The 15,854-nt window shown below is 38.5% G+C and overlaps 1 protein-coding gene across 9 annotated transcripts in view; it reads right to left on the minus strand.

Annotated features, from left to right (window-relative positions):
* APBB2 (amyloid beta precursor protein binding family B member 2) overlaps nucleotides 1-15,854 on the minus strand; it is a 357,658-nt gene that overhangs the window by 253,642 nt on the left and 88,162 nt on the right. The gene's annotated exons all lie outside the window — the stretch shown is intronic.

Here is a 15,854-nt window from a genome sequence, read left to right on the forward strand (position 1 = left end):
GCAGATGACACAGGTAACCTGTAACCTAAAGTTTGTACACCCTTCAGGCTCTCCCATCCTAGGTCTTACATTAAATGTAATTCTAAGAAGTGTCATAAACTTGTTTACGAGCACAAGAAATTGAGAAACAAGTCAATTAGGAAGAGGCAGGAAGTACTGCTAAAGCAAGCAGTCCTAAGTAAGAAGCAAATAGAACCCCACAAACACCAATAAGCATCATTAATTGTTATTGCTATTGCCAACATTTATATACTGTCGAATCTTAAGACAGATTCTTCTCTGTTTTACAAGTATTAACTCTACTTAGGGACAAGCAGAATTTCACATTTCAGTGATCCCCTGGACATCACTGTATTACCACACAGTACACTCAGTTCTGCTATAATACTTGTGTTTGTTCCTAGAGAACAATTTCAGTGTAACTCACATTTTGTGTTTGTTTATGTATGATTTTATTGCAAGAAACTAATCACAGAAGACTACAGCCAGGCTGAACCCAGCCACATAAGGACACACAGAATGCACATAACCCATGTATCAAATGTCTACCAGCAACCTCAGTTTCTACAATGTGCCATGAGCCACACCTGTCCATATCCAGTACCCCAACTGTCCGTTCCCTTTCAGGTACACCTTCCACCACTTCACAAAAAATCACATCTGCAACCCTTCCAAGACAACAGTCCACAGCAAACATCAAGACTTTTTCAAGGTAAAGTGCCATATTTACTGTATGTCATTTATGTATTTCTTAACCACTTAATAACTATTAAAATTGTGCTACAACTTTTATTCAGGTCCCATCTTTTATTTTTTAATGTGTTACTGATAGTTTTTTGAGTGCTATATACCCAACCCCTTTTTCCCCATTAGCGCTGTAGGTTTCACTGCGTGATTTTGTAAAGAATGGTGGTTTTTTGGAACACATATATCATATTTTAGCAGAACTGACTTATAATAACTAGTGTTTATAAGGACGCTTGTAATTTATCCATAAGGAGTTAAACTGTGATTTTCATATTTTGGTATTATGTTTAAGAAAACAGCAACACAATGTAATACAATTTTAGAAAGACTTTCATCCACGATGTTTACAATTACGAAGTATTGACACTTAAGGGTCAGTTTCAATTATGTGAAAAATTTATTTATGAGAAGTTCCCTTACAGTATTAAATTAGATGTTATTGTACCATTCTGGACACACGGAGATGATGGTGTTATAAAAATAGATTCTTGCAGACAAGAGAGCTTAACCGTAATTGCTGGAAAGGACAAACTGAATGGAATTACTTTTCATTCCTTAAAACCAATAAACTGAAAAAAGATTCTGAATTTTCTTTTAAAAAGTTCAAGATACCCATAAAGATGTCCACAAAGAAGTTTTCTATTATAAGTAATATCATTTTAAACAATTTTAAAAATATAAATATCTAATAATAAGTAAGCAGTTTTAAAAATCCATAGAATATTTAATAAAATGGGAAAATGTTCTTAAGCAGCATTCATTAGAAAAGCAGACTATAAAGCAAAATGTTTGATATTGTCCCAATTTTGTTTAAAAGTATCTGTATCTAGAAAAAAGACTAAAGGAAAAAAAATGCCAACATTAGAAAATCTGCTAATGGACCGGCCCCGTGGCTCACTCGGGAGAGTGCGGTGCTGATAACACCAAGGCCCCGGGTTCGGATCCCATATAGGGAGGGCCGGTTTGCTCACTGGCTGAGCGTGGTGCTGACAACACCAAGTCAAGGGTTAAGATCCCCTTACCGGTCATCTTTAAAAAAAAAAAAAAAAGAAAATCTGCTAATTACAGATGGTAGAACTAGAACAGAGTAATTTTTACTTTCTTCATATTTTGCATTTGGTGGGAAAATCCTCTTTTTTACTCTCACTTTAATTTCACATGTGAATCCACCCAGCAGAATGAAGGCTAACCCAGGAACAAGTAACACCAGAAGTTTCCTCATCAGTCCTAAGTATTAATAAGTCCAGTCATATGGCCAAACCCTTGAGAATATTTTCTATCTCACATTTCAAGGACAAATACAGTCCCAACAGGAATGTTTAAAGTATACAAATCCATAACAGAGACCAAAATATAATTTGCCTTTACTGGCTAAAACAGTCATGGATTTAGTAAAGTCCAGATGAAAGATTTTTAATTATATAATTGTATCCAGGCTGCCTTAATGTCTGAAAGAAATTTTGCTCTGAATAAAGAAATTGTGTTCTGGATAAAGCTCCTTTCAAACAAGATCAAGATTAAACAAATACAGAGAGGGATGAATTCAGGCATGGGGCTGAACCTCTAACTTAGGGAGTTTTAAATAGAAAGGAGGATAAGAGAGATTGATCTTTTTATAACCTCCAAAAGAACTCAGCTATATTAAAATTTTCCTGACAACAACAAAACTTGACTTTGAAAATAATCCATTTGCCTAAAAAGGTGACTTGTCATGAGTGTGCTTAGTTTAATCTCACACACTGACATCACATAGGAACTGCATGTTGAGGGTACACAGGAATCGAGGGCCAATTTGGAACAACTTGGCCACCACATACCTGAGTTCACTCACCCACATTTGGCCAGCAGCACATTTAAATAACTTGTCCATTTTCATGTACAATTTAACCTTCGTGGCATCCCTGCACACTCAGTAACTATTTGGTATAGGGTAGTTACTTTAATATGTCTCTCCATTCTCAAGAATGTGCTAAGGGTTAAAAATCAGTGATCGTGGGGAGAGTGCGGTGGAGATCGTTTCATAAAATCTGAAACATATGAATAACAACCATATTGCTGCTGTACAAATATAGGTATAGTAAGTAGTCTGTTTTTTCTTTTTACTTCCAAAAATGCTGACATAGATGAAAAACGAAAAACAAGACCCTTATGCATTTAGTTTAGAGCATGGTGTCATAACACCAAGTCAAGGGTTTAAATTCCTGTGCACCACTCTCCCACTCTACCCCCATACCGGCCAGCCATCAAAACGAACCCTTACATTTCAAATTTGTTTTTGTATTTTTAAGCATTTTCATAGGTTTCCAATCAACTTAAAACAAAAGCTACTGGCTTCATGTTTTGTTTTATTTTAAAGAACAGAAAAGACAAAATGAACATTTTAGTTATACTATTATAAATAAAAAGAGATCACAGAGGAGAAATTGAATTCCAGAAGTTCTCACAAGTTGCTGCCTAAAATTCTGCACATATGCAACCTTAATAATTAACAGACAAACATTATAATTAGCAAGCAAATTCAGATACTATATCCAATTATCAATATTCAAAATAAAAACTATGAATTTTAATTTTTTGAAGACGACATACTGAAATATACATCCATCCATACATATGAGAGTACTTCAAAAAGTTCGTGGAAAAATAGAATTAAAAGATAGTATAAATTTTTCCACGAATTTTTTGAAGTACCCTCGGATCTCACACTGAACTCCTGGTATGGAAACTATATTTCTTAAATTGCTTTAAGAATAAGCATATGTATAGCTTAGGGGAATACATTTTCTTATTACCAGATATAAAAAAGGGCAATCAGTTTTCAGAGTACCTGGAAAACAAGCAGAAAGTATCTTCTCAGGCTCTCTAGTCACTCCCTGGGCAGAATTCCAATGTAATCTAAAATGGTCTCTGGCACTATCTCATTTCCTCTGTCACCTCTGGTCCAAAGGCCAAAGACCTTTACTTTGGATGGCTAACTCCTTTCATCGGTCCTTTCCTTCCAACATCTAAACTCCCAGTGCCACTATGGGAATAATCTTAGCAGAAGGGGGACAAGGGGACTTAAACAAATGATTAACGACTTTTAACTCTTTCCGGATTATGTACATTTTTAAAGAAAGGCCCAAGCACCCAGATCTTGGTTTCTAAATACCTTAGCTCATTGGAGAAATACGTGGGTCCAGGCCTGGGGCAAAGAAAGTACAAGATAAGTCTTACTATGGAAGAAAGCGAGGAAGTGCTCAAATATTAATACAGATATGACAAAAGGACATAGGAGCTGCCATGAAGGGGTTGGGAAGTTTGAAGAGCAAAAAAGAATAATGATGATGAATTATCACACATTGAATAAAAAGTAACTCATAAATCCATAGATATTCATAAAAAGGGGGACAGAGGGAAGCTCTTTACAAAGCATGCTGCAGATAAATAAAGGAATAGGAGAAGAAAATCCCACTTTGCAACCATGAAGAAGGGAATAACTGACTCAGTTAAGGATCATTAATGGATGCTAAAACCATTAGGGAAATGGTTGTTGTATAACAAGATACTCACACAGCCTCTGAGTACCACCCATAGATGACTTACCATTTACCTAGGGGAAGGGGAATCCATCCTTACAAAGGAGAGCTCAGGCAGACCACCTCCTCCAAGTGATGCTTGACATAATCAACTATAAGACAATCAAACACATGTACCTCCACAGTCACGATATAGTATTTTTGCCAAACATGCTTAATCTGTACCTACTCATTGTTACAATCAGACAAATCTAGGTTGTGACACATTCTACAAGACAAACATCTGAATAACACTGCATGTAAGCAAACATGCATCCCAGACCTAGAGCTTTCAGTAGTCTCTCCTAACTTGTCACGGCTGAACCAGAATCCCACCACCAAACCTGTTCCCTTGTTCCTACTACCTCTTTTCTTAGTCCATCCAGTCCCAAAACTGCAGCTTCATCTTTCCCCTCTCTCTTCCAGTGGCCCATTCTTTGCACCTTCTCTTCCTCATCTGCATCTTCTAGGCCATAAAGGACATAAGGTCTCCTATATCCCATATTCCAAGTTGAAACAACCTCTCTTTTCTTTGTACTTCCTCAATATCTTTTGTCTATGGTGTTCGTTTGGCACTTTTTAAATATCTTTCCCACACATTATTGATTCCACACCTACTGCAGGCTTTGCTATGTTATCTCATTTTAAAAAGCATTATAATTCTGTGAAGTCATGTATATCATTTTACACCCATTTTCCAGAAGAAATGGATGCTCAGACAAGTGAAATCATTTGTCCAAAGTCCATGAGTTATAAAGGTGATACTCAGGCCATGGTCTTCTGGTTGTACCCTAATACCAAGGTGCTTTCTATTATTTATAGTTTTAAACACTGTCTCCCGTCCTTAAACCAAGTATAAGGTCCTTGAAGGAAGGGATCCCTTTTATCCATCTTGTGCTCTCTCTATAATCTAGCAATACTCACAACGCACGCTCACTGGTTTATATGTCACAACTCGGTGAGAAACCATCTTTCTTTCTGACCCCCAGCTCCCATCCCTGCAGAACCAACCACTCTCTCCTTCTCCTTCCCCTCTGTATGCTTCTACTGCAGTATATGCAAGCCTGAACTGCAGGGCCCGTGGCTGCCACACATGACCCTGGCACACAGTAGGCACTTAATAAATGTTTACTGAGTGAAGTGTTTATGCATGAGACAGGTGGGTTTCTCAACAGGGCTGCTGTATCTTGTTAAAAAATGTGGTTGGGCCAAGCCCGTGGCGCACTCGGTAGAGTGCTGCGCTGGGAGCGCAGCGACACTCCCGCCGCGGGTTCGGATCCTATATAGGAATCACGGAAAAAAAAAAAAAAAAAATGTGGTTACATTTTTGCCTTTATCACATACTGAGAGAAATTATTTTAGGAAAGAATGACAAAGAGGAAATGGAGAAGGACAGAGAGTACAGGTCTTGGCCCCTTTGTGTCCTCTCTACTTGACCTGCTGCCCTGGGTATAATGCGTTCTAGAGCAGTTCTTCCAAATTTTAATGTATACGTAATACAAAATTATGATGCAGTATGTTTGGGGTGTAGCCCAAAATTCTGCATTTTTAACAAGCTCCCAAGAGATATCCATGGACCACACTAATAAATAGCAAAAAGTTCTAGACAGTTATGTGAAAATATGTCCTTTTAAAGAAATATTACATGTAGCCTAAAATTACTAAACATAAATTCACAGAATGTTAATGATAGTTGCCTCTGAGTTTCCTCTTTCTGCTTTTCTTTAATTTCAAAGTATGGTATAATGACTCGTGCTGAAGGAAATAAAATTTTTAAATGCTATATAAACAAGGGTACTTCAAAAAGTTCGTGGAAAAATAGAATTAAAAGATAATAAGAATCTTGCCATGAACGTTTTGAAGGCCCCTTTTACACATGCACAAAAAAAACTGTATATTTGGACATTTCCATTCTGCATGACTACATCTTTATTTAAGCAATAAATATACTTAAAAGGACTAGGCTTGAGAGAAAACAGGTTGGTGAATTTAGTAATTCCCCATCCTCTCATTTTTATATACAAATTAACAAAAAACAGCAATTACCCTTAACAAGTAAACAACATCACATGTATTGTTTTTCTCAGGTTCCTTTTCCTTAAAAGAAAGAATCCTTTCAGTTGGAATACAATAAAAGGCAAACCAAATTAAGGACAGAAGAGAAAAACCAGCAGGCACCACAGGGACTCTTCTTCCAAGCAGGTCAACAGAACTTTGTGAAAGCTGGAACAAAAGTGGAAATAAATGCTCTTCACTGCAGAGGTGAGATGGGCTGGGTTCCACAGTAAGTCGAAATGGAATAAATTAAAACAGCACTTACTATGCACCTGCAGGTGAGGTGGAAAGAAATGATCCTCAGAAGAACCCGACTTCCAAAGCATAACAAGGAGAGGTCATTAGAAAAAGGCAATTAGAGAGTGCACATCTGCAAGAAAACATTCCCCAAAGCACCCAGCTCCTCTTCAGTGGATATCCAATGGATGCCAGATTATATTCCTTGAGTTGCAGAAGGTGCAGCCCCCGCTGGGGGGCATTTCATGCCCACTGCAATGTCTGCAGGAATTCCAGACACTTCCTTGGCCACAGGTGTCTGTGGTACAGGAAGGGTCAAAAACAAAGAAGGAGCCCAACCATCCCCTGGCATAAGCAGAGCACTTCTGGATGAAGAAGGACTAACAAGGCCCTGGGCTCTCTGCTTTGCAACTCCCTCCTCAGTTCCAGGTAAGAGTTTCTCATCACAGGCTTTGGGTATTTACTCACAGTCCTGATTTTCTGGCTGAAAGAAAAATTGTGAAATTCACTGTGAAATTCCATTCAAGGATTAGAAACTAGTGCGCTGAAGGCTTATAAATACAATGGAGCCAAAAATCACTTCTGTGGTGTCTACACAGCACTATTAAGGATGTGGTTTCATATCTGTAAAGTTTAGACACACTAGACATTCGGCTCAACAGAAAATAATGTGTCATTTTATTTCTACTGGATTCTGTGATTCTAGTGCTGGATTATTCAAGGTAAGTAAGTGTATCCTAATTATTAAAAAATGTGATCACCTGAGATTTCAAAATGAGCATCAAAGTGATCATCCTGGTAGGGGGAAATATCTCAATTTATTTGGACTTCCTTTCACTTATTTTAATTCAGCATTGTTTTTATTTGGAATTTCATTGGCCTTAGGTAGGGATCAGGATGGGAAAAAACACCATAATCTTCTCAGTGCTCCAAAGCTAAAAAGTCTTAATACCTTAGTTGGAATTTGGGGTTTAAAGACACTTAAGAGGAATGATGACCAAATGCAATGCAATACATGGCCTTCCGCCTCGGTTCCGGTTCAAAATTTTGTTAAAACACTAAAGACTTAAGGGACAAATTTGGAAAATTTGACTATGAACTGATATTAAATGATATTTGGAGACTACTGTTAATTTTGCTAGGTATGATAACAATATTGTGTTTATATATGGCAGCTTCCTTATTTTTTGGAGATGCAGGCTAAAGTATTTAGGGGTAATATGTCACAATATCTATAATTTATTTTAAAATGCACCTGTAATAAATAATATATGTAGATTTATATAGATAAAGCAAATAGGGAAGAATGTTAATAATTATTGAAATTAGATGGAGGTTAGTTATATGGGTGTTCATTGTATTATTCTTTCTACTTTTTTCTAGATTTCAAAACTTTTAGAATAAAAAGCTTAAATATATATCCGTCAAAAGTTATAAGTTTATTTCCGTTGTCCTGTTGTCTTGCCATATTAGATTATATTCCCTCTATATCAGATAACTTTCTTTCCTCCAGAAGACACTTTCACACCTTCCTACCTCTGTACCTTTGTGCATTATATTCTCTCTCTGGTCACTGTTTTTCTGGTGAAAACTGAGCCATTCTTTTGGGACTATCTCAAATGTTACCTTTTCCAGGAAAACTTCCCTTACTTTAGGCCATCTCCCCTTTTCTGACTCCCCGTGACACTTTGTACCTCCCTGTCGTCACATTTATCACATCCTATCTTGCATGGTAAAAATTTAAGCTAACATTTACTGAGCGAATGTGTGAGGCCCAGTTTAGATACTCTCAGACACATTCCTTTATCTAATCTTTATTCCTACTTTGCTCCTACTTCAGTGAGACAGGAACTACAAGGGGTCTTCAAAAAGTCCATGGAAAGATTTGTATTATCTTTTAATTCCATTTTTCCATGAACTTTCTGAAGTACCCTCATATTATTATCCTCTTTTCACAGGTGAGCAAATAGGCTTTGAGAGGTTTGGTGACTTGACCAAGTCACAGCATTGGGAAACTGTAGTGCTGGGATTCATTCAAACTTAACCTATCTGCTAAGTGTGCGTGCGACTTGCAGCATGGCCTGACCCTTCCCTACTACATTATAACAACTTAAGGGCAGGAAGAACGTCTTATTTATCCATCAACAAACAACTCTGAAAAGTCACTATATGTTAGGCAACAAATGCTCTATGTGATGGGATAAAGTGGTGAATAAAAAAGAACAGTTTTGACTCAGGTCAAAACTAAGGAAATCTGAGCAAACTATAGACTTTAGTAAATAATGATGTATCAATATTGGTCCATTAATTATAACAAATATACCATATTAATATAAGATGTTAATAATAGGGGAAATGGGGTGAGGGCGGACACGGGTACTCTCTGCACTATCTTAATTTTTCTGTAAATCTAAAACTCTTCTAAAAAAAATTAAGTTGATTTAAAAAAAAAAAAAAAGCATGACGGTCAGGTCCGTTTTCTGACCACAGCTCCAAAGAAGAGTGGCCCAGTCATTTTTAGCAAAGAGGGTGGCACTGGAGGATGTGAATGGGGCCTACTTGTGGAATGAATTTGAACTAGGATCTCTGAGTAAATGTGTGGCATGTGTTTTTTAATTTAATCTCATACATTTATATTCCTCCCCTCATACAACGCTAACATGTTTCAGGCTTCAGGTTCTCTAGCTTAACTCACTTAATCAACATGCCCAGGAAGGAATTTACCACATCTCCTACTCCTCTCTAGGAAATTTTTTTAAAAAACAGTGTTAGCATTTGTTGCTTTAAAAAAACCCACAGCCCCAATTCCCAAGTTCTATAGACAATATCAAACCCAGAACTTCATGTGTCTGCACATTAACATACTCTACCACACTATGCCTCATCCCTCCCTAAAGAGAACTCACCCTTCAGAGACTTTTCTCCACTGTAAAAACGACTCTCTGCACTGCATTTGTGAGATCAGCTAAACTTCCACATACAAAAACCTTCCTACATGAAGCTAGTTTAATAACTTGCCATGAGTGATAGTAACTCATTTTTAGATCAAACTCCAGGAAAAATACAGATGAGCCAGTACACTCAGCATCATGAATACATAAATATTTAACAGATGCCAATTTGATAATATTTGATAATATTAATGAAAATGAGTAACAGCATTAGAATATTTTACTGTCTGTGGTGCATGGCTAAATTATTAGACTCATAAAAGTATGTGATATGGGTTGTAAAGACATCATCACCATTAAATAGATGAGGAAAGTGGAGGCTTATGAATTGAAATCGGGCATAGAACTCATTCAAATCCACAACCGCAGACTCTGTTTCCCTTGGGGTCCTTCAAGGCCCAGCTCCATATCAGCTGTTTTTGCTCTCTCCAGTCAGCAAGACAGGAACCCTCTGCTCTTGTAATTTTCCACAGTCCTCCCCTTATCCCTAAAGGTTCTCTCTCTCTTTCTCTGCAAACCACACATTTGTTCATGCATCCAATCTCCTGAGTAGAATTATGTAGACCAGCTCGGGACCAGGACACTGGCTCACTCAGGCTCAGACCCCGCTGTGCTAACACAGTGCCTCATACACAGTGGGATCTCCAATGACCCTGTGCTGCGAAGCTGACCCACAGACAAAAGCCACCAAACAAAAATATACCCTGCTCTGCTTCTACAAAACTTATGAGAAGGTCAAGGTGTCTTTTTTTCCTCGACTCTAAAATAAAATAAATAATGTTTAAGTTTTACAACGTGGCTGATAACCATAATAGAAAAGAGAAAAACTTTTCTTTTCCCCAGGGGTCCTCAGCCAGGCCTCCAATTTGAGGCCAAGACCAGTTAGGGAATATGCTACAATTCTTGATTTTTGGCCAGATTCCAGAAAAGGGAGGAAAGGAAAATGAGTATTACCATCCACAGAGCTTGGACTCTTCACAGGCACCACTCGCTTCAACACAAGGCCTAATATCCACTTCTGCATAGTTCTCCAAGTTGACCATTTTTTTAATTATAACTCTTAATTCTCAGTATCTCAATCAAATGAAACATCAAATATTTTTAAATGATCAAATCATTTAAAAAATTCAGCTCTGCCCCTTGTGTGAAATATAAAGCTCCTGACCTCACCTTGAGAGTGACAAATTCAGGGTATTAACTGCCCTTGCCTGAAAGGAACCCAAAGGCTCCCAGTGAGCCAAGATGTCACCAAAGTCACTGCAAGAAGCAGTTTACTGAATGGTACTTCTGTGTCTTCACAGTTTTAGTATGTCCAATGGTGGAAACCAAAAACCACTTGGGATGAAGTGGCTAAAATTCAATGTTTGCTTTGTTTGTTTTTAACCAGAATAACCAAAACCAAATTTAGTTCACCAAGGTTTTAAATTTCTCCCTTGCTGTATTTTTCCTTCTGTGCCCAACTATAAAAGATACTTTTCTTTAAATAAAAACATTTAACTCTACCACGAGTAACATATGTGCTTTGAATTTTTTTAGCCAGGAATGAAAGATGAAATGTGTAGAGCTCTCCAAATCTTCCTTGTATATCCAACGGCATAGATTGTAGAGTCAAACACCACAGAAATAATAAGAAATGTCCTCCAAGTTCACGGTTAATGAATGGCTCCTCTGCCCTAATCAGAGAGTGATCACGGAATACCAGATGAGACCCACGTGTGCACATCTGTGGTAAGTCTGGGGGTGGGGGGAGGGTGGGGGAGGGCAAGCAACGAGTTGGAACTCAGATAAAAATCTGGAGGCGTCCCCTAAGATGGATCTCCTCCACCGGCCCCTCCACTCATCCACCGTGCTCTGTGCTCTGGGAAGCTGACCCATTTAATAACAGATCCCCCCCCCCGCACTGGCTTCCAGTTGGGTTTGGCCAATGGGGGCTCCTACAAGAGACCAGAAGGGGGGAGGAGAATGACTCCCTCCCTGCAGGGTTCCCTGGGTCCTATCAGGCGGCCCTCTACAGGGAGCTCTCTGTCTTCCTGCAACTGCTCTCTCCCTCACCCCTCAGGCCCAGGAGTGGAGGAGTTTGGCTGCTACAAGCCTCTGGACACTGCACTATTCTTTGTGGGTCCCCTACATCCTGTTCCCAATTTGAAAGTGCCATCTGTTTCCTGATGAGACCTGCACTGATATTGAGACCTAAAACCTTTGAACACTCACCTAACAAGACACTGCCCTGTAATTACCATATTTTGATCCCACTTTTATGACAGCTTTACATCGATTACGTCAAAGAAGACTTACTCTAAAATATTTCAGGACACGTTAAAGCTCTTTTGGCTGGTGTACTGACATGTTTTTGGTTTCTTTTAATCCACACAATGCTATTATCTGCAATAAATCACATAGTAGAGAAAATTTCTGGTAGCTTAAGCAATCCTTTAAAAAAAGTTAACTCAAATCAAGTCAGCTCTCTCCTCAAAACCCTCTCAACTCTCTCAGAATAAAAAATGCCAAGTCCTTATTCTGCCCTGCAGTGCCCTTTGTAACCTGTCCCTTGCTCCACCCCATATTTTTTTAACTGCCCCTCTGCATCACTCTTTCCTTCATTCACTCTGCTCTAACCTTAAAGACATGCCTCACTGGCTCCACCTGAAGGCCTTTGCCCTTGCAGTGACCTTTACCTGGAATGCCACCTCCTGGGTCTTCACAGCACTGATTCCTGTTCACCTGCAGCTGCTCCAGGAGGCCTTTGCCCATCACCACATCTTAAGCAGCCCTCTCTTGGTCCCTACTTTCTACCTCCTTGTTTTTTCTTTATTGTGCTTATTATCCCCATATACTATATATTTATTTATGATCCATCTCGTCCCACAAGAACATATGGTCCTGGACAGCAGGGACCTAGTCTGTTAGGACCACCGTTCAACCTCACTGCCCAGAGTAGTGGGTGGTAGACAGTCAGCACTCACTAAATATTTGTTGAATAAATAAATGATTTGGTTAGAGAAAAATAAAAAGAACTGCTGATCTGCTTTCTTAATGACTGCAGCTAAATTTCTGGTGACCAAGAGGATGTCCACTAGCCATCTTTTGCAGATGATAGAGAAGGGATTGTTTAAGTTAAAAAATGCGTTTATGAAATACCCTACTATCCTACATGAAAATATTCCACACTGCACATCAAAACCTGTACAGCACGAGTAAACAATCAGAAATATAATCCAATTTAAATTTAAATGATTGTTTAAACCAGGACAACAAAGATTTTCTGCAAAAGGCCAGATAGTAAATAACTTATACTTTCTGGGTCTCGGAGTCTCTGTCACAAATACTCAACTCTGCTGTTGCAGCATGAAAGCAGCCATATACAATCCATGAATGAATGAGTTTAGCTGTGTTCCAATAAAATTTTATTTATAGACACTGAAATATGAATATCCTGTAACTTTCAGACATGATAAAATTATTACTTTTCTTTTGATGGTTTTTTCCAATCATTTAAAAGTGTGAAAACCATTCTAGGCTCAGGGCCATATAAAAAACAGGCAGCAAGCTGGATGTGGCCTCTAAGCTGTGGCCTGCAGATCTCTAGTCTAAAGCATTTCTAAAGCTGGCTTTTTTTCTACAGATAAAATACATTCTGGCCCATGAATCTGTTGGATATTCTACAACTAATTAAACATGGAATAACTGTACTTGTTAAAGAATAATAAGCTGGATAAACAATTTATTTGGATAAATAAACATCACTAACTCACTCTTCTAGGACTATCTTTCCACCCAGATTTTGGTCACCTTGTCTCATACAAGCTCTGCTAGTGTCTTTTTCCTCATCTAAGTAGCTTCATCTGCCTCCTAGCAAAGAAATTCCATTCTCCTCCTCCCTTTATCAGAAATGGAAACTATAACAAAACCTTATGACAGAGAGAAGAGGGTGGCTCCCCAGGCTTTGGGGCAAGGCATTTTCCAGTATAATGTTTTATGACTAAGTATACATGTTGCTTACACTTTGCTTTGAAGTATTTTCAAACACACCCTGTTGTGTGGGCCCTGGAATGAGAACTATTTTGATTGCAGGTGCTGCTGGAATTCAGGGTCATCTGTCCCCACAAGCTATAAAATCTGCTGAAAAGGCCAGGCTGGGTAATGGCATGACAAAAACATTTTATTTCATAACTTGAAGCAGAAGATTTTAAATTTCACTCAATTATAATGATAGTCTCATCCCTCTTACACAATAGCAATACAGTATATGTGAAAATATGGAATTTGAAGCAGCACTATTTGTAGTACGACTCAGAAGAGTTGGACCACACCTAGTAAATAGGTGTGATTAACATCAAACATGTCTATTTGAACCTAGATACACAATACAGAATGAGAACACTCTGCTTTAGGTCTCCAAATATTTTAAATATACTTAAGTTGGGCGTCCCAGCAACCTGATCAACAAAGAATTCAAGAGCAAAGTTCTAAACATTTATTTTTCTAATTTTCTTCAAGCCTAGAAGACATGGAACAAAACCAAAATTTACTATAACATAATAGATTACAGACTCCACGTACTCTTCCCATTTTGAAAGCAGATCTATTGGAATGTGAAATGAAAATTTTTAAAGTTCTTTGAAAGACCTCTAAGTGCTCTGCTTCTTGAAGAATTTCCAAGTAAATCAAATTCAAATAAGCAGGCCAGAGAAAGCCAATGGTTTTCCAACCCCTACTATAAGTAACACACCCTACAGCTTTACTGTGAAAACCAGGGATTAAATTCAGCTTTGCTTAAATTCCAAGCTGCCAGAGACAGTCTCCTGAGAAAGCAGACTTGGCTTGAAACTCCAGCACCTCATGCACATGGTCCAATTCACACCAAAGACAGCCGTCCACAAAGCTGTCTTGCCTCAGCAGGAATCTTGTGCATTCTGCTGAGCTTGGGACTATCCACATACATGAAAGTTGAGACACCCAATCAGGGAAAGTTGTAAGATAAGCATCTCAGTTTCATCTCACACTTTTAATTGACTTTCTGAGGGAAATTAAAATGCTGAGAAGGCATGCAGCTCCAAACAAAAATCATCAGAAACGGACAAACAAAATGTCACGACGGTAGCTGCAGTTGTAGACTGCAGTCCTGTGAGCCGTCAAACGGATGCGCCCTTCCTGGGATACGCAGGGCACCAAAGAATACCTTCTTCCTGCGTGACAGAGAAAGTTTTACGGAACAACCTTGGCTTCCCGCTTGTATTAGTTTGCCACAGCTGTGTAACGAAGTAACCACAGACTTGGTGGCTTAAACAACAGACATTTATTTTCTCACAGTTCTGGAGGTCAAAAGTCTGAGATCAGGGTGTTGGCAGGGCTGGCTTCTTCTGGGGCCTCTCTCCTTGACTTGTAAGGTGATCATCTTCTCCCTGTGTCTCCACATCATCTTCCTACTACACATGTCTGTGTCCAATTTCCTCTTCTTTTAAGGTCACCCACCTTAAAGACCCTTAACTTAACTTAATTACCTCTTTAAAGATCCTATCTCCAAATACACTCACATTCTAAGGTGCTGAGGTTAGGAACTTCAACATTTAAATTCTGGGGGGACACAAGTCAGCCCATAACACTGTAAGAACCACTGCCATGGCAAGACTCTATTTCCCTTTATTCTTATCAGTGTCATGAGGCTAGACTTAATAAACCAATAACTCAATTATCACTTCTTTGAAAATTAACTTCCTTATAATGAAAGGACATTACAGTCTACAATGTCCCAACATCATCCTGATTCTGACTTCCAAAAAAAGATAACATGTCTTTTTCACTACTTTTATTAAATACTTCATTATATGCCAAATCCAATCACAACGAAAAGTCTCTGGCATGGGGGAACATCCAAAAGATTTCTAAGGCACCAGTTACCAGTCCACATTTTATAAGCAATCTGCACTGCGACAGTGATCCAACACAAGGAAAAAAATCAGGGCATTCGATTGACAGTCATCATAATGGACGGCAAGTGTAAAACTCATTCTCACTCATTTCACGTGTGCCTTTTCAGGTACTCCTTCACTTCTTTGCATGAAGGATTACCTACTGCTGTGTTAATCTGTACTGCCTGCTCCCAACATCAAAGTGGGCTTAACAAGTGATAATACTATTAGAGATCAAGACTTCTATTCAAAGTGGGTGTGTGACCAGGAATATCATCCATAAAATGTAACATTTCTAAATGTTAATGATCTAAACGATCTAAATGATCACCACGGCCCTTTAAAAAAAATACCTAAAATAATGTCATTTAAATGACTTTAATATCAATCTAAGCCTT

Source organism: Cynocephalus volans, chromosome 9 (genome assembly GCF_027409185.1).
Source record: "Cynocephalus volans isolate mCynVol1 chromosome 9, mCynVol1.pri, whole genome shotgun sequence".
Lineage (NCBI taxonomy): Eukaryota > Metazoa > Chordata > Mammalia > Dermoptera > Cynocephalidae > Cynocephalus > Cynocephalus volans.